The sequence below is a fragment of the Trachypithecus francoisi genome, unplaced genomic scaffold, assembly GCF_009764315.1.
Source record: "Trachypithecus francoisi isolate TF-2019V2 unplaced genomic scaffold, Tfra_2.0 Lachesis_group5, whole genome shotgun sequence".
Classification (NCBI taxonomy): domain Eukaryota; kingdom Metazoa; phylum Chordata; class Mammalia; order Primates; family Cercopithecidae; genus Trachypithecus; species Trachypithecus francoisi.
The window spans coordinates 74,715,244-74,735,641 of NW_022681470.1; the positions used below are offsets into that span (position 1 = coordinate 74,715,244).

Consider the following 20,398-nt stretch of genomic DNA (forward strand, 5'->3'; position numbering starts at 1 on the left):
AGTTTTTTTTATTATTTAAATAAGGCACTTTACCTATTAAAACTTAATTGAACCATAAGACATTATCCAGTATATGACATTCTCAGAAAAATTCCAGTCACATAATTAAATGTCCTTCGAAATGAAATAGAGTAAAAAATAAATAGTGCACAAATCTTTAACTCAGTAATACTTTCTTTATGGTTCTTTATTCCTTACTCAGTATCATCATTCATGCAAACCAATGTATTTAACAACTGAAATGGAATATAGCCTCCTAAAATAATAGATTCTAAAAGGTAACTGTTATAAACTATTGTCAGCTGACATCAGTAAGAAAATCTACCCCCTTTCCCCAAGGGAGATAACAATTTCATGGAGAGGACAAGTTAAAGAAATATCCCACTATTCCACTATGGACATATAAAACATTTTAAACACAATTTATCAAGCATGTAACTAATAACAGTTACGCAGTCATCTGCTTACATGAACTAGGCTGCAAACAACTTTAAAAGGACATTTTTTAGGGCACTTTCATTGAAGGAAGTAAACTGAGCAATCATGAACAGGGCATGACAGCAGAAAGAGGTGAAAAGTGAGCCTTCCAGGTAGGGCCAATCATTTCAAAATCTGAGAAACAATTCACTCCTGTTTAGTAGTATTAGAGGTGATTTCTCTTACATGTGAAAGAATGTGGGCCCATATGTCATGTCAAGTCACTTAAAATCTCCCAGAGGACCTGACTGCTATAATGGAACTGTTCAATCTCCAAGCAGACCATGGCCTGCCTCTTCCTCCCTTTTCTGCTTCTTGCCATCCCTTCTTCGTTACGTTCCCCTCTAGAAGCACACCATGTTGCTTCATGACCTAAGTCCCTGCTCATGCCCTCCCCTCTGCCCAGAGTGGCTACCCTGCTATTCTTCACCTGGATAATGACTACTACTTTTCCAAGACTGCTCTCAAGTTCTGTCTCCTAGAAAAGTAATTCCCAGACTGCAGAGATGGTCATTTCACTTGTAAATATGATAAAAATACAGAGTATATAGACACACTGCAGTCTTTTGGGTCTTTGGCATGTATGTTACTGTTTAACCAAATCTATATTACATTCTTCTAAAGATCCAAGAACTGTACCTAAATCTAGGTTTTAAAAATGGCTCCTAACACATTGGATGAGATATATTTAAATCTCTAAAGATGAGAAAATGAAGAGCACACATTTTCCAGATCCCACAGAAAAGAACCATTAAATCTCAAGCACTAGGGTTTTCTTCAGCCAGTTGTCAAGGATCAGAAGGAAAAGCAATGGAATGAAATAGGCACTAGACTCAAACTTATTGCTCTATTCAGTTTGCTGGAGTCCACTAATGCAAAGAGACAGTGAAAAATAACATCTTTACAGTAAAATGCCTGAATTCTCAATTAACTATAATAGTGCTTCTATAACCAACTCTATTTGAAAAGGAGTTAAGGCAAAAGTGTGCATAGTATATTTTCTAGGGAAAACCCAGAAAGCTTTCACTAGAAGACCAAAGAGAAACTATGGTCTGTACAATGTCTTTTATTATTACTATTTTATTGTTATTTTTATTTATTTATTTTTGAGATAGAGTCTCACTCTGCTACCCAGGCTGGAGTGCAGTGGCACGATCTCGGCTCACTGAAACCTCCAACCCCTGGGTTCAAGCAATTCTCCTGACTCATCCTCCCTAGTAGCTGGGATCACAGGCATGCACTACCACACCTGGCTAATTTTTGTATTTTTTTTAGTAGAGACGGGGGTTTCACTATGTTGGCCAGCCTGGTCTCGAACTCTTGACCTCAAGTGATCCGCCTGCTTTGGCCTCCCAAAGCACTGGAATTAGAGGTGTGAGCCAGTGCGCCCGGCCCTGTACAATGTCTTTTTTAAACCTCCTGCTTGCTGATCAGGAAAATAGCTTAAAATGCAACCATCTCTTTTTTTTTTTTTTTTTGAGACGGAGTCTCGCTCTGTCGCCCAGGCTGGAGTACAGTTGCCAGATCTCAGCTCACTGCAAGCTCCGCCTCCCGGGTTTACGCCATTCTCCTGCCTCAGCCTCCCGAGTAGCTGGGACTACAGGCGCCTGTCACCTCGCCCGGCTAGTTTTTTGTATTTTTTTTTTTTTTTTTTTTTTTAGTAGAGACGGGGTTTCACCGTGTTAGCCAGGATGGTCTCGATCTCCTGACCTCGTGATCCACCCATCTCGGCCTCCCAAAGTGCTGGGATTACAGGCTTGAGCCACCGCGCCCGCCCAAAATGCAACCATGTCATTTCCCACATTATACATTAAACTTCACTTACTCATTTATGTCATCCACTTACCCACCTACCTCTACCACCTTAAGGTTGCATTAAGTACCTGCAACATGCAATGCTTTGTCAGAATGAAATGATATATCTTTTCAGCTTAGGCTAAGATAGGGAAGATGATATACACAAGGGGGCAGCAGTATTTGACCAATCAATGGCTTTTCTCCCTTTTACGGCCATTATAGCATCTAAAGAAGTTTTGAATTTAAATATATTCGACCAGGGAATGCACTTTCTAGTGTGCTGATACATCCCCTAACACCAAGCTACTTCACACATGTGTATTATCTGCCTGGCCCCTAGAGGGCATTTGAGCTTCGGACTCCTGAGGTAAATGAGTGATAATAGTTCCTTTACAGTTACAAAGTCCTATCACCTACACTATTTCATCTTATCTTTTATTATTCCTATTATAGGGATGAGAAACATGAAGCTCAAAGGGGTGATTTCTCCAAGGTCACATAGCCAGTAAATCATGGATCTGGGAGAGGTAATTCTGAATCACCTAGAGAGACTTCAGATATGAAAATGAAAAGATAAGTAGAAGCACTAGTGGCAAAGGCCTAGAATTGCAAGAAAAGTAATTTATATTTTATTTGGTAAACCAAGGAAAGGCAGTAAACAATTTAAATTAGAAGTCAAAAGGGTCACAAAGATCATATTAGAATTTGAGGAGACTTGATAGTGGTACAAAAGAAAGTAGAAAAGTTAACAACTAAACAGGGAGAATAGTTAGGCTATGTCAACAGCCAAGAGATTGAAATGAGACATATATATATATGTTGAACATATATACACACACACACACATGCATATATATGATGAACATATATGAACTTCTGACTTCTAATTTAAATTGTGTGTATGTGTGTGTGTGTAAGACTAACGGACCTATTTAAAAAACATTTGTTTTGCTTGAAAATAGTAAAATTTCCCTGGTAATTCCTAAAAGCATAGTTAAAAGCATTGACAAAACGTCTGTCTCTAGGATGAATTCACACTGAACTAGAAAGATTAGCGAGACAGATGGAAGAGATAGACAATGGGACCAGAAATAACTAAACCCTGGCTAATATCTTATTATGTGAGTTACTTATTCTCTCTAAATCATAACTTCCTCTTTTGAAAGGTGAATATGATAAAACTGTTGTCCTTCAAAAAACTGAGTTTAACCATGCAAAGTTGACAACTGTGACATTGCAGTTATTGTTAAAGTCTACATTATTGACAGTAATAGAGAAAACCCTAAACCTTAGTAATACACGAACTCTGTATTAACCAATTCTATAAAATAACTAGAAGAAATCACCAAAAACTATTATCAGTATTTTAAAAGAAAGGCATAAGCATTTTAGTTTATCATTTTTTATTTAAAGAAACATGATCTGATTTACTTTTATATTTAATGTGATGGGAAAAACAATCAGGAAGTACACATAAGTCAGACTATTTTTAAAGTTTTTACAGCTAGCTAAATCTATTAAAACCTATAATTTGTTAATGTAGAAATTAATCTGGCAAGTTCAAGTGAGTAACAGATTTTATAATAAAGACTTCATATATCAAAAAAATGAACAAGTTCACAATTTAAAAAAGGAACTACTTTTTGATAAACAAGAAAGACTTGGAATTAATTTTTGATCTTTGCCTTAGAAAATGTACCTTTGCTTCGCCATGTAGGTAGCCCAAATAATTAATTCTACTCAGTCTATTCTGGAAACACAAGCTACATTTTTTGACTGCTAACTTAATCATATGGCATCTTGTATTATAGCAACTACATAAATTTGCCAATAAGTTACCAGTTTGAGTCGAATTAATGTCACTTTCTACTTTAGAATTTTAATTGGTATAACTCAAAAATATAGGCTTAACACCAAGCCTCAAAACACGTTGATTTCAAACACATTTTTATTAAATTGGTGGGAAAGTAGATGGCTTCTCACTTTCATTTTTAAAGTTTATATAATAGCACAGAGGAGGTGAAGGTATACAAAAAGGGAAACCAGTATGACTTCACTATGGAATTAGTGAAAGTACAAAATTAAAATAACAGGAGTCACTGTTCACCACATGATATTGAAAAAAATCTAATTTAAGTAACATTAAAGAGTATAAAGAATGGGAAGTGTTCCTGAATCATTTATCGAATTTTTAAAACTGAGCACTACATTTTGTACATGTAGTGTCTGTGGAAAACCAAACTGATTTCAATCACTTAGGATACATTATCAAAAAAAAAAAAAAACCTGAACATGTGTATTTAGAGATTAAAAATGTATACCTGGGGATTAATAAGAAGATATTTCTGCAAGACATAGAGATAGAATATAGCTTCCCTTTAATGCCACTTTTGGGTTACTGCTATCAACAGAAAATAAAAGCAGATGCCCATTCTGATCAGTATCTGAAACCTAATTCAAATGGTTATTTCTCTTCTTTGTACCACTTACATGAAATCATGGTACAACCCCATGTATTCCAGCCCACCCTCGACTTCTGATTCAAAAATGGATCTATGGCAACAATTATCTAACAACCTCTTAAGTGCTTGTTTTATGACTCTGGCTGTTACTCAAGAAGTTTCATTGAAAAGTCTTTTAATCTCCTTCTGAAAAGAATTTACAGGACTGCATTTAAGTTCAAGTTCAAGGGTATTAAAATGTACAAAGGAGGGTGAAAAAGGTGCTAGGTTATAGATTTTAACTTCTTAACTAGAAAATTGACTCAAAATAGATTTTCTAATTTACAATGAATCAAAAGAGAAAACATTAGACCATAGCAGAAGTGGCACAAATGTATCAAAAATGAAATGAATAAACATTTGAGGAGATTTATTATTAGAAATTGCAATAAATTTTGGAAAGATGAATTGATTTTAGTTAAAAGGTATAACTGACAATTTATTGGGCGGGAAGATGCATTATTTTCCAATTGTTATCCATCTACAGTAAAACTGATTTGTGTCCTATTGTATTTTATGGAAAAGGAGAGTGCAACTTTCAGTGATTTAGATTAAATGTATTAATCATAACCAAGCACTGTGAACTATATATCTACTATTAAAGAAGATTTTTGACATTTAATTCTGTAGCAATATTTTGGCTCTGTACCACTCTTCCTAAATCCAATTCCTGCTACAGTTGGCAGATTTCTCCCTTTTAATTTTATGAGGCTTAAAGTAGCATTTAACCACCCATGCGGTAAATAATGCGGGATTAGAAATATTTAGTGTTTTGTTTCCCTTTCAAGAGTGGTAATCCATCAAATCCAAAAATGTTCTCTAAAATTTTTCTATATTTTCGGCAATCTGTAATATATAGTATCATAAAAACCATAAAATTAAATAAAATGCATTACATAGCTAGAATAGGTCTGCTTTTCCAAAGAACTGCGTTAACCTAAAAAAGCAGGTAAAATTCACTTTCAACCAGAAGCACGAATCCTTATTGCAAAACAAAACAAAATTAAAATTAAAGATTAAAACAGGATACTTAATTAGAATCTTTTAATTTTGTTTCTTCAGGTAATGAATCTTAAGGAGTATGCAAATAATTTCTAGGTAGTTTAACCATTTAGCATCTATCTAAACAAGATACCGTTAGAAGTATTAGAATAATACAGAACAATTATTTAACATCTAGATGCTCTAGGTACGTGGCTAAGTGCTTCATAAATGTAAAACTAAATTTTAAACTTAATATATCATATGTGATGCATATTTGTTCCCAAGAAACACATTTAACTCATAATTTTTTCATACATGTGAGGCACAAGGCAAAAACGAATTGATTCATCTTTAGGAGCTAATATTTCTAACTATAATTTAGAACAGTTACAAAACATTTTTATATTTAACATGTGAACTTAAAAATAATTAACAACTGCTGTTTAAAAAAGTATTTTTTATTATTAAATCAAAGTAACCAAGAGAAGTAAAATTGACTTTAAACAAAATCATATTCTAACTTTTACAATTTAATTTATATGAAATGCTAATTTTGGTTATTAATGGTTCCAAATTATTATAATAATCACACTGTAACTGCATGTGGTACTTTGAGATATATCAAAGTAATAAAGTAACCTGTCAAATGAGTAATTATCTATATTTAATCTATATATAAAACAAATGGCCCAGAAATGAGTAAAGTCTGTAATTCACTCAAGACACAGTGATACTATATATTCATGGTTAGAACATCTAATTTCTTCATACATATTCATACCTTAATTCACTTAAAAAATTCAGGATTATAATTGTTGTAAAAATAAGTTTATGTCCTCCTAGTGACTAAATGAAATCAAGGATTACCTATTAGAAATAAGATAATCTAAAAAGAAAGTGTGTGTGTGTGCACATGTGTGTAAAGGTACCTTTCCCATATATAAAGTGCCTGCTTTGCCCTCCTTGTCCTTCACAGTGCTCCACTGTGGAGCTGGGAGTTATATATTGAGAGAAATAGGATGAAAGAAAATGCATCCAGTCAGCTAGACAGCTAGCACCTTTAAGGAGCATGCCAAAGGAAAGTAAGGGCATTTCAGTAACAAATATATGATTACAGTAAGATGTTAAGGAAAGAGGGTGACCTCTGAGATTACGTTCAATCAAGGACTGAGTTAGATTAACTGGTATTTCCTAAAAACAGTCAATTCCAAAAGTTGAGCAAGCACAGTTTTGAGAAGCTATATGAGGAAGAAGGATTAATGAAGAAGGAACAGGTCTGATATTAGTATACATGAAAGGGGCTAATGCCAAATACGTGGCTTGAATTAAATTATTTATTTCAATATCATTTATAATTTTAAAGAGTAAACTAAGAATTCAATAGTAAAAACCCTTGAATCTTTCCCCAAAAGGGGAACTCAATCAAATTTTGAGACAGGCAACGTTGTAAAGTTTACAAGTAATATAAATTTCAAATCTCAGTGTTTTCAAAAGTAACATTCAAAAAAGCAACATCACTATAGCTCTAGCTGAAAATATGGAAAAAAGCATATTTTTCTGAGAATTTTAATTTACAACAGAACTGGAGTTCAGAGATCTAACTGTGATCCTTTTTTTTTTTTTTTTTTTTTTTTCTGATGGAGTCTCGCTTTTATTGCCCAGGCTGGAGTGCAGTGGCGCGATCTCAGCTCACTGCAACCTCCACCTCCTGGGTTCAAGAAATTCTCCTGCCTCAGCCTCCTGAGTAGCTGGAATTACAGGCGTGTACCACCACGCTTGGCTAATTTTTGTATTTTCAGTAGAGAAAGGGTTTTTACAAGCATGAGCCACTGCACCCGGCCGATCCTTCTTAATGTAGGTAATTATTTGAAAATCTATTTGTGAACCCATAAAATGGATCCTACAAAGGTGCTCCTTATAAGACATTAAGTGTTATTCAAATATTTACTATTGTCACTAACTTTTAAAATATATATGTGTGTATATATATATGTGTGTGTGTGTATATATGTGTGTGTATATATATATAAAAGAAAACTGACAGGTAACAGAATAATTTACATTTTAATAAACTTGAGAAAGAAAAAACCTACATGTCACAGTAAGAATCTTTTAACATAACTTAAATCAAAAGATACCAAGAATAGGAGAGAAAATATTAAGTGGGGTGAAGTGGTAGAAGAAAGAATTGATAGAAAGAAGGATAAAGAGTATCTTTACATTATGAAAAATGATTACATTGAAAAATAAAACACATTTACAATTCAAAAAATTTAATTTCATAAACCAAACTCAGAATAATGATTTGCCCAGTATATTCATTAAGTTGACCAAAATATCTGGCTGAGATATATTATTTTAGTGGGCAGTTAGGTTTATCAAAGTTTTAAAAAATTAACTGGAAATATATATTTTACCGTTACAAGGAATGCTGTATAGCTTGATGGTTAAGTCCTTGGGAAATTGGTCACGAGGTAGTGTTAAAATTCTGTGACCTTGAACAAGTCATTTAAGCCATTTGTTCCTCAGTTTCCTGGTCTATAAGATGGAGAGGAGATAATATTGACCTAATTAGGGATTTTGTGAACATTAAATGATTTGATATACATAAAAAGATTAGAATAAAACCTGGCAATTAATAAGAACTCAATAAATGTTAGCTATTATAATGAATAGTAATCAAATATTTCTGCCCTTTTATATTAGTTTAACACAAAAGCTGATATGAAAAATAATTTAATAATATTCTATAATGAAATATTATACTGCCAAACGAATGAAAATATAGGTATGATTTAGGATCTCTCCATCATTTTTTTCAAGTGTATAAAGCAGGGTTAAAGTCACAGAAGCTCTATTTGTACAGATGAGTATGGAAGGGACTGGGCACAGGGAAAGACTTTCTACTGGATACTTTCTATTTGAATTTTAAAACCTGTGTATTTATTATTTTAAAATAACGATAATTAAGAGAAAAGAACACTAGCTAGGACTTCCCAGGAAATCTAACACACTGATCATACATTTATTTCAGCTTCCTCCCAAAGCCCCATTAAAATCAATAGAATAAAAAGGTACAACTCCACAAGGACAAAGAAAACAGAAAAGAAGATACCAACAGACAAAGTATGTCAACAGGCCAGGTGTGGTGGCTGTAATCCCAGCACTTTGGGAGGCTGAGGCGAGAGGATCACTTAAGGCCAGGAGTTTGAGAACAGCCTGGACAACACAGCAAGACCCCTGTCCCTACCAAAAAAAAAAAAAAAAAATTAAAGATTAGCTGGGCATGGTGGTCAGTGTCTATAGTATTAGCTACTCAGGAGGGTGAGGCAGGAGGATCACTTGAGCCCAGGAGTTCAAGGCTGCAGTTAGCCATGAGGGAACTACTGCACTCTAGCCTGGGCAACAGAGTGAGACTCTTGTCTCTTAAAAAACAAAAAAGGCAAAATCACAGAAGATGAAAATCAAACAGATGTGAGGCTGATCTCTCAGCTTCTTCTATGTGCAACAGGGTGCGGAGAGGGTGGCAATAAAAAACAAGCTGACTGAAACACTACACTCCAGAAAAGTTCACAAATTGGAGGCTCTAGATACCTCTTAAAACAGGCAATTCATAGATAGTCTATTTTCTAAAAAGTTGATCCCCAGATCCCATTTCTCAGCCCATACAGTCATATATTACAACTTCTACCCTATATCCCACCAGAAGCTCAAAACTGATTATATGAAAATGTTACACTAGCAAGGGGACATTCCTACAAAGCTCATGATACTCTTTTACTAAAATCAGGAAAATTCAGTGAAAACCTGCACAATGAATAAAACCTGTCCTTTTTTACAACAAGAATGTTGGCTAGTGGACTCCATTGTATGCCCCCCCACAAAAAACAAAGGCATGTCATTCTCTCTCCAACTTGCCAAAGGGAAATCCCTATGGATAGCAGCACTTACAGATCCCCCAACCAAAAGGTCTAGCAAGCCCTGCATCTGCACACCAGGCATTCAATCATCTTTTTAATGTGCTGTCAACTGTAACTGCATATGCTATCATTTCATGAAGCACATAAAAGGGCAAAATTAAAACAATGAAAACCTTGGAAACTAATATTTGTCAGAAAGAATGCTGTTGTTACTTAAAGTTACACTGGCAATATAACTAGTGGTGGAAAACTGCCTATAAAACATAGGGTCGGTGGGTGCAGTGGCTCACAAAAGTAATCCCAGCACTTTGGTAGGCTGAGGTGGGAGGATTACTTGAAATAAAGAGTTTAAGACCAGCCTGGACAACATATCAAAACCCTGACTCTACTAAAAATACAAAAAAATTAGCTAAGTGTGCTGGTGCATGCCTGTAATCCCAGCTACTCAGGAGGCTGAGGCACAAGAATCACGTGAACCTGGGAACTAGAGATTGCAGTGAGCCAAGATTGCACTGTTGTAATCAAGCTGGGGCCACAGAGCCAGATTCTGTCATGAAAACAAAAGAAAACAAAACAAAAAACCGTAAGGTCATACCCAGTAAATAACCATCAACATTTAAAAAAAAAAATTTTTTTTTGAGACAGAGTCTCACTCCGTTGCCCAGACTGGAGTGCAGTGACTCAGTCTTGGTTCACTGCAACCTCCACCTCCTAGGTTCAAGCGACCCTCCTTCCTCAGCCTCCCAAGTAGCTGGGATTACAGGTGCCTGCCACCATGCCTGGCTAATTTTTTGTATTTTTAGTAGAGATGGGGTTTCACCATGTTGACCAGGCTGGTCTCAAACTCCTGACCTCGTGATCCGCCTGCCTCGGCCTCCCAAAGTGTGTGATTACAGGCGTGAGCCACTGCGTCCAGCCTAAAAAAATATTAAACACATACAATGTGCTAATAACTCCCATCACTGGAGCTATTGTATGTGCTAACAGGATTCCCATCATTGGGTACACATAGTTAAAGCAAGCAGATGGTTAACAATATAATATACTAGGTTATCTGTGAATGAATTAATGAGTGGCAGAGACAGAAGGTATAATGCCATTTCGGATAACAGTGACTTCAAAAGTGTGAAGAGTTGGGGAAGGTTTTGAAAAAAAGGTATAGAATTGAACTGATACCTGAAGGACATGAATCTAGCAGGAAGTGAGGGGTACACTGTTGTGAACAGAGGTGTAATATACATGGATATGGTTGAATATGGGAAGGCTGGAGAAAGGGTGGGGGCACTGAGAACATAAAACCATCTGGAAAGGAGTGAAGTATTATATAGGCCATAGGTGAAGAAGGAAAATAGAAAAGAATACATCTGAATTTTATTAAGATGGTAATGGAAACTATTTCTTGGCACAGGAGTGACATGGGCATAACCACACTTTAGAAATGTTTACTTGGAGTTACGTGTGATATAGATTCGAGGCAGGAAAATCAAAAGACAGACCAGGGAGGAGGCTATAAAAATGTAAGGCTATGAGATACTACATTAGGGTAGTGATAGATGAAATTGAAAAGAAGGGGCTGCTATGACAGATGAAGAAATAAGGCTCAGACTTGTCTAGATGTGGCAAGAGTGGAGGCAGACAAAGATAACACATAAAACCAAATGTTAAGGACCAAAACCCACTTAGGATCAATGCTTCCCTTAACAAATGTTAGGTCTCTTTTTTTGCTCCTCCTTTCTCAATTTTCAGTAACCAAACTGTAAGGTACCTGAGGACAAATTTTGTATCCCCGGCCCCTTGAACAATGAAGACATCCTAAGTCTTCATGACATGTGCATACAGCTGAACCAAAAACTTTATAGTTGAAAACACAATTAGGCAAGACATCAAGTTTTTGAGTCAAATGTAACATATACTTATTTTTTCATCTGACAAATGATATAAAATACTTTTGTGAATTTTTATGAGTATTTTTGTGAAATGAAAAACTAAAAGAATTTATTAAGGATACATTTAAATGAGATAAAATGAGATGAAATGTAAGTAATAAACGTTTAGTTTTTAAAGAACAATTTCTAGACTGAATACTTCAAAATCAATTCAAATCTAAAACACCTCAAAAAAACCAAGTAGATACCATTAAATGTTACTACATAGTTACATGTCACTTAAAGATAAACACTCCTGCAAATTCAGAATTGTATGGACCTGGAATACTTCAATAGTAAACTGTCTATGACCAAACATGAGATTGAAATATGAAGTTCTAAGAGGAAGATTAATGGCACAAGTCATTACTCCTTTGGTAAGAAAAAAAAATCATCAAATTGCCCCCATTAAGTACTGGTCAGTGTTTCAGATAACTGGGACTGAACAACAAAAATTTTACAAGTTTTATTGGCTTAAAACATACATAAGTGCCTGCTGGCATCTCTGATTTATCACAATCCCCTTTCCTGGATGACAGTCAACAAATATCTGGTTGGCATTCTCTAACTATAGTAAAGAAAACTCCTATCTAGATGATTTCATTATGAATTTTCAGTTCTTCAAATTGACCTTCAGTTGGAGGACTTGCAGGTGACTTCTGTATAGAAAGTGCTTGTTAAATATTATTTGGAAGTGTTCTACTCATCATTGATTTTGAACTTTTCTGATATTCTGTATCTGACATATCTGAAGGGAAAGTAGAAAACTGAATTTTATAGACCATCAGAATAATTGTATCAGCAACATAAAAGGCAGAAAAACAGAGTAGAAGGTTCCTAGAAAGTAAAATGTTTGCAGCATTTGTTTCCCTGATTTTGATTTTTAAAAAATAATAATAATGGGGACTATGGCAATGTCATCACCATTTTAAAAGACAACTAAAAAAAGGTGTTGTGTCTTCATCTGTGAAGTCAAATGGTCACCAATCAGCAGCCTTAATTTTGTTTTTTTTTTTTTTTTTGTTTTTTTTTTTTTTTTGAGACGGAGTCTCGCTCTGCCGCCCAGGCTGGAGTGCAGTGGCCGGATCTCAGCTCACTGCAAGCTCCGCCTCCCGGGTTTACGCCATTCTCCTGCCTCAGCCTCCCGAGTAGCTGGGACTACAGGCGCCTGCCACCTCGCCCGGCTAATTTTTTGTATTTTTTAGTAGAGACGGGGTTTCACCGTGTTAGCCAGGATGGTCTCGATCTCCTGACCTCGTGATCCGCCCGTCTCGGCCTCCCAAAGTGCTGGGATTACAGGCTTGAGCCACCGCGCCCGGCCCTTAATTTTGAAAGAAAGAGTATTTTAAAACATATTTCAAAGGTTTCTTAGGATACAAAAGAGAAGTTTTAAAATGATAATCATAGTCTAAGAAGTATTTTTAGAAAACCTCACATTTGCAAATTCAATGTTTTTAAAGAGATTCATTAAAAAGTCCATAGATCATATACATCTCAAAAACAAAAAAGTAAAATAAGCCATTTCTTTACTAATAAAGGAATGACTTAAGAATTTGTATGCAAATACTAAACTGAGAAAAATAAAAAGCAGAAAGCATGGTATTTTATGCATTTTTAAAAAGGTAATAAAAAGACTAGTTGTACTGCATAATATTTAAGTAGCCATGAAAGCAGAAGAGTAAACTGGTAACCTCTGTAGGGAAGTTCTTACATATTAAATTTCAGGACATATATTACGATGAAATCTAAAGGGAACATCCAAAATGCTATATAAATATTTAGCATCTATAAACTTTCTGTAAAAAAAAAATCATTCAAAAGTTACAAAGAAACGATAAATGTTTGAAGTGATGGACATCGTAATTAATCTGATTTATTACATATTGCATATATGTTTCAGAATATCACATTATCCCATAAATATGTATAATTATTACTGTCTCAATTAAAAAAATAAACATAAAGGAAAAAAAAATTCAGAAGCATTAGCAGGAAAGATGTACCTAGTAAACAAAAGTGCCTTTTTTTGCTGTTCACAGGCCTATCTATAATGACATTTAAAAGCTTTGGGCAATCTGATCAGGAATCACGAGAGATGGCTAAAACCTATCCCAACTTCTTGAACGAAAAGGGATGAATAATGTACGCCCTTGCTCCTTTCCCCAATTGTTACAATGGCAATTAGAAGAAAGGCACTAGACTGTCCAAGGCTGAAAATCCCAGCCTGCAAATCATATTCTCTCCAATCAACATCATATCCTATAATTCTCTAACACTTACCCTGCTTAATTTTCTCCATGTCCATTTTTATTTCCTTATTCTCCTCGCAACCTCCACCAGGTTTATTTTTATTCATTAAAATGTAAGCTTCAAGAGATCATATCTAACTTGTTCATCACTAATACCTGAGGCCCAGCAGTATCTGATACTGGTATTACCTAGTATCAAAAATCTTTGTTAAACGAATGGATGTCATGCAAGAGTTGATCAGAATATCAGGTCCAGTAAAAATTTAACGGTTCAGTCTAGTCTATGGATCCTACCTACTGTAGAAAAGGCATGGATCTTAGCCTCCTGATATAGTCTTAACGAGTAATTATCTAATGTACTCTCTACACTGCTGCCCATGTAATCTTTTAAAAAACAAATCTGATCATCTTTAACCCCTTGGAGATTACATGGGTTCACATGCATTCCCATGGACCACAACGTCCATAAGGACCTAACTAACCCCTGCCCACATTTTCAGCCAAACCTTCCCTGCTACATACCACTCCACACAAGCATATCTTATATCTCAGTAATACTGGATTCACGGTTTCCTGAATACCCCAGGCTGTTTCAAACTTAATCCTTGACCATGCCTTTCCGTCTGCCAATTTCCCTACCCAATCAGTTGGTAAGCTTTAACTTATTCTCGAAGTCTCAGCTAAAAAGATCAACTTCCTTTAAGAGGCTTTCCCAGAGTTTTGCTAAGTTATATGAGAAAGGAGGGGAAAGGAATATAAGAAATACAGAGGATATTATCACAGCTGAACTAAAAGAGCAATGTGACAGCTATGAGGCACATTGTAAAACAGGTTGGAGAGATGAGGGACCATGGAAGTCAGGCAGGGAGAACAAGCTGAAACAGAGGAAGCAAGCAGACCAAAAGGTGCTAGAATTAGATCAGCAAAAAGGTATTATAGACTATCTGAGAAACATACAAAGGGAAGAAAGGGTGAAAATGGAGGATTGAGTTCCAGTGATTAATCTGATAGAAGCAGTAAAACATTTCATTTATCATTTTTATTATGGCACACATCTTGATTATGCTTGCCATTCAAGATACAAAGAATGCTTGTGAGTATTTCAAAAATAACTCACACTTTGTAACCAGTCATTTTGTAACCAAGAAATGAAGACTACTTTGTGAAGCGAATTTATTTATATTTATTAATATTAGCAACATGACAGAAATATAACTTCCGAATCATATTAATTTTGGCTGGTCAAAGGAAGAACACGTAATAAACTGTTTAAGTTGTAAACATAAATGTATATTATAGATATGTTAATAAGATTAACGAAAATATATATCTGTAAGTAGCCTGTAGAAAAGTATCTGGCACATAGTAAGTAAGCAACATTGTGTCTGTAGTAATTACTAAAAATACTAACATTCACTTTGCAAGATTCCAGATTTCTGAAGCATCACAAACTCAAATGACAATGAAGTCTTTGAAGTCAAGCCAATTCAAAGACTAAGTTATCAGAGAAGCAAGAACCAATATTCTAAATATATGGAAAAATATATGTTGTCAATTTTGGTAACATTAAAATACCAAGATTGAACACCTGTTCATGTAATTTTTCCTAAAGGATTTTTAAGACTAAATATGGAGAATATAATAAACATCAAAATACTGTTAATTAAATGAACAAATATACTACTGTATTGGCACTATTTAAATTTGTAAATATCTGCTCTTTTAATAAAGCATAATACAATAAGAATATCAACACAAACAGATACCATTTAATAGAACTGAATGAAAAGTTGTTCAAGTCATATTTTCAAATAACTGTGGATATTAAATTTTTATGATATTGAATCTACATTGTAAATGACATCAAAATAGAGAATTTATTTATTTATTTTTATTTTTTTGTGATGGAATCTTGCTCTGTTGCCCAGACTAGAGTGCAGTGGCATGATCTCAGCTCACTGCAACCTCCACCTCCCGAGTTTAAGTGATTCTCCTGCCTCTGCTTCCCTAGTAGCTGGGATTACAGGCACATATCATCACCATGCCCTGCTAATTTTTGTATTTTTAGTAGAGATGGGGTTTTACCATGTTGGCCAGGCTGGTCTTGAACTCCTGACCTTAGGTGATCTGTCTGCCTTGGCCTCCCAGTGCTGTGATTATAGGTGTGAGCCACTGTGCCTGGCCCAAAACAGAGAATTTTAAATGAAAGAGACTGTATTAAAATGTCTTTTGTAAAAGAAATATTTATTATAATTCTATTAAGTTGTACTTTTCTAAGATACAGAATCAAGTTATTTCAAAATAAGTTATTTTAAAAAGTGTCAGTTTCTGGCCGGGCATAGTGGCTCATGACTGTAATCCTAGAACTTTGGGAGGCTGAGGTGGAAGGATCACCTGAGGTCAAGAGTTTGAGACCAGCCTGGCCAGCATGGTGAAACTCCATCTCTACTGAAAATATAAAAATTAGCAGGGCATGGTGGCACACGAAGGTGGTCTCAGCTACTAGGGAGGCTGAGGCAGAAGAATGGCTTGAACCCAGGAGGTGGAGGTTGCAGTGGGCCGAGATCGCACTACTGCACTCCAACCTGGGTGAGAGTGAGACTCCATCTCAAAAAAAAAAAAAGTATCAGTGTCTAATGTGAAATCTTGATCTTAAACTGATTTTGAAATAAGATAAACACAAAATTAATATATAGTAATAGATTAGATTACACATGATATATATTTAAAATACAAGTTTAAACACACTTTCTTCTTGTATTCTCCAAAGTATCCCAAAATGTCTTACAGATACAAACATGTATCAGTTCACAGGGGTTAAAATAAAGCATTTCACTAGTGAATTCCACTCAAAAAATGTTAATCAGTCATGGTCAAATTACAGTTGAGGACATAGGCTGTGTGTATTTTTTAAAATCATTTTAGATTTGCTTTCTATCATAAAAGTTTTCCTTTCTCTTCGACTATCAAGTTCCCTTATGTAAATCAACTGCATTTTAAATGGCCCTTCTGGCCTAGTGTGATGGCTTGTGCCTGTAATCCCAGCACTTTGTGAGGCCAAGGCCAGTGGATCACCTGAGGTTAGGAGTTGAGACCAGCCTGGCCAACATGGCGAAATCCTGACTCTACTAAAGATACAAAAATTGGCTGGCGTGGTGGCAGGCGCCTATAGTCCCAACTACTGGGGAGGCTGAGGCAGGAGAATCGCTTGACCCTGGGAGACAAATGTTGCAGTGAGCTGAGATCTGCCACTGCACTCCAGCCTTGGCAACAGAGCAAGGCTTTGTCTCAAAAAAAAAAAACAAAAAAAACAAAAAAACTTAAGGGCCGGGTGTGGTGGCTCATGCCTGTAATCCCAGCACTTTGGGAGGCCCAGGCGGGCGGATCACGAGGTCAGGAGATCGAGACCATCCTGGCTATGGTGAAACCCCATCTCTACTAAAAATACAAAAAATTAGCCGGGCATGGTGGCGGGCACCTGTAGTCCCAGCTACTCGGCAGGCTGAGGCAGGAGAATGACATGAGCCCTGGAGGTGGAGCTTGTAGTGAGCCGAGATTGCACCACTGCACTCCTGCCTGGGCGACAGAGCCAGACTCCATCTCAAAGAAAAAAAAAAAAAAATTTAAATGGCCCTTCTGTTGTAAAAGGCTATAAAGTAGACTAAATATTCCTACTCTAGTTTCCTAAGAAACAACAAAAGTTGAGCAAGACATACAGAGTAAATCATTATAGTATGATTGTCATTAACAAAATGCCACTCATGTAATCCTGGTTTTCTATGACTTCACAGCAGAAAATACAATATTCTTTTTCTCCTATAGAATGAACTGGCTCAAGATTCTAAACAGATACAAATTATTGTGTTCAGGATTTTTGTACAGTGAATGTAAACAGTATGTTTATTTGTATAGTATGATAAACTGGATTAAGAGCTAATGCTCACATTTTTTTCAGATTTTTGAACTTGATAAACATGTATAAATAGTCAATTAAATCAGATTCATTTTCTTTGGCAGAATAACCACCAATACCAGCACCAATGCATTCTTATTCCAACCATACAGAAAAGTGGACTGAGGCAATTATAAAACTTTAAACAAATTCCTATCACTCTTATATAAAATTTCTATGTAATATTTATGTTGGCTTTCAACAACTGTGTTTTAAGCTGAGTCATTTATTTCCTGATCTTTCAAAAGACTACACAATTTGAATGCTGATTTTCAGTAGACCAATGTAACACCTGTTGAAAGACCATTAATTCAAATCAAAAAATAATTTTAAAAAGCTCTGACCTACAAAAAACACTAATTTTTTAGTATGCATAGGAATAGAATATATCTTGGCTAACTGGAAGATATGCTTACGTAAGGTTACTTGGATTCACTTTATAGGTACTATATCCCAAAACTGATTCTGGCATCATTATTCTTAGAAATATTATTTTGAATTAAGCTTAATGCACAAACTATGGAAATGTAAGAGATTCAGGCTGAATCTCCTGGATAATAGCCTCAGCATATCCCTTGAAATTAATTACCATTTGCTTCATTCTCCTAAAAGTGGAGAATAAGAGATGCTAGTTAGCTGGGTTTTAACAAACTGGTACTTTACTAGGATGGCAACAGTAATTCTTCTCAACACAAAAATCTCAGGACTCTGTTTGCATGCACATGAGCATAATTAATTTAAAAAATCAGGTAGGTCAAGTAGATCAGGACCCAAATCTCCTGAACAGTATAGGTTCAGGAATAGCTATTAGGCCTTCTCCCATCATTTAAGCTACTCATTTAGTAGCTTAATGATGGAGGGAGAAGGCCTATGTGCTCTGTGGTCAGGAGAAGAGTTTAGAGCAGTTTCTCAGTTTGCAGTTAAGTTTTGAGCTTTAGTGGAGTGGCTGTCAACCTAAATATTTGAAACTATGATTCACAGACCATATTAAAGAAAGAGGCCAGTTCAAATATAAATGAGGTATAAAAGAAACATAAAAGAATGCCATATAAAAAGCTTTAAATATTAAATGTAAAGGCAAATTTTATATAAAATATGAACAAGCCAGTTGCAGTGCTTCACGCTTGTAATTCCAACACTTTGGGAGGATTGAGCCCAGGAGTTTGACACCAGCCTGGACAATATGGCGAAACCCCATCTCTACTAAAAATATAACAATTAGCCACATGTGTTGGTGCACACCTGTAGACCCTGCTACTCAGGAGGTTGAGGTGGGAGCATTGCTTGAGACTGGGAGGTCGCGGCTGCAGTGAGCCTTGATTGTGCCACTGCACTCCAGCCTGGGCAACAGAGCAAGAATCATCTCAAAAAAAAAAAAAAAAAAAACCAGAAAAGTTTAAGGTCCACAATTCTGCACTTCGACTCATGATACAAATGTTCTCTAAATACCAGGTATTGTGTTTAATATATCTAATAATAGTAACTATCATTTATTTAACATATATTATGCACCAGAGATGGTGCTGGGCCCATTATGTATACATAATCTCATTTAAAAACCTGATGACACTTATGCAAAAGTAATTATTGTTGGTATTTAACAAAAGGAGGGAAGAAGGTTCAAAATGTAACTACAACTAAACTAAAAAGAAGAATCAGAGTGTGGATTCACAAAGCTCTGACTTCAAAATCTATAAATTTTCTACAATAGCACTTTGCTCTCTATAAAACTAAATAGAATCAATCTCGTTCCCATTGTGGATTCCATATTTTTAAGTCGGCCTGCTTGCTAAAATTTATTTGTTAAACCCAAAATCAATACTCACAATTTCGACTATTGTAGTCATTCAGTAACATGTACAGAGCAGTGAAAAATGTTGAGTTGCCTGACATACATGTGCATCCCTACCAGAAGTCAGCGAGGTGACTTTCTTCCTACTTGTTTAAACTATCATACTGTAAACATATGTCCTTTTTGTAGTCTAAATTAGTACCAGATTTTTTTTTTGCATTGCTGTGCTTTTTGTGGGTGATTATTCTGTTTTAAATAGCCCCTTGTATAGTGCTGAGAAATGCCATCTAGTGCTCCTAAGTGCAAGAAGGCTGGGATGTGCCTTATAGAGAAAAGACTTGATAAGCTTTGTTCAGACATAAGTTATAGTGCTATTGGCCATGAGTTCAATGTTAATATATCAACAATATATATTAAATATCTTTAAACACAAACACAAAACAAGGTTATCTATTGATCAGTTGGTAAAAATGTTGTGACCAGAGGCTCGCAGGAACCTAACTCTGTCTTTCCCTTAGGAGCCATGATTCAGTATTCCCTAATTCAATGTTTTCAGCAAATGTATAGAATACAATTATGGCAAATAGTCAGAATCAACTATAATACAACTGAAAACTTTCCCCCAAAAAAGTTTACATAGATATTTCAGTAAAAGATTCTCCCTCTGTCATTATACTTCAAAGATACTACCTCATTATATTTATGCAGTCATCATTCATCTGCTTAAGAAACCTTCTATTGGCCTTCTGTTTAATGGGTTGCAGTTCCATGTGTTTGACTTTGCTCAGAAAATTAATCTGT

At 35.5% G+C, this 20,398-nt stretch overlaps 1 protein-coding gene across 1 annotated transcript in view; it reads right to left on the bottom strand.

Annotated features, from left to right (window-relative positions):
- Positions 1-20,398, bottom strand: part of GPATCH2 (G-patch domain containing 2) — a 214,902-nt gene that overhangs the window by 170,563 nt on the left and 23,941 nt on the right. The gene's annotated exons all lie outside the window — the stretch shown is intronic.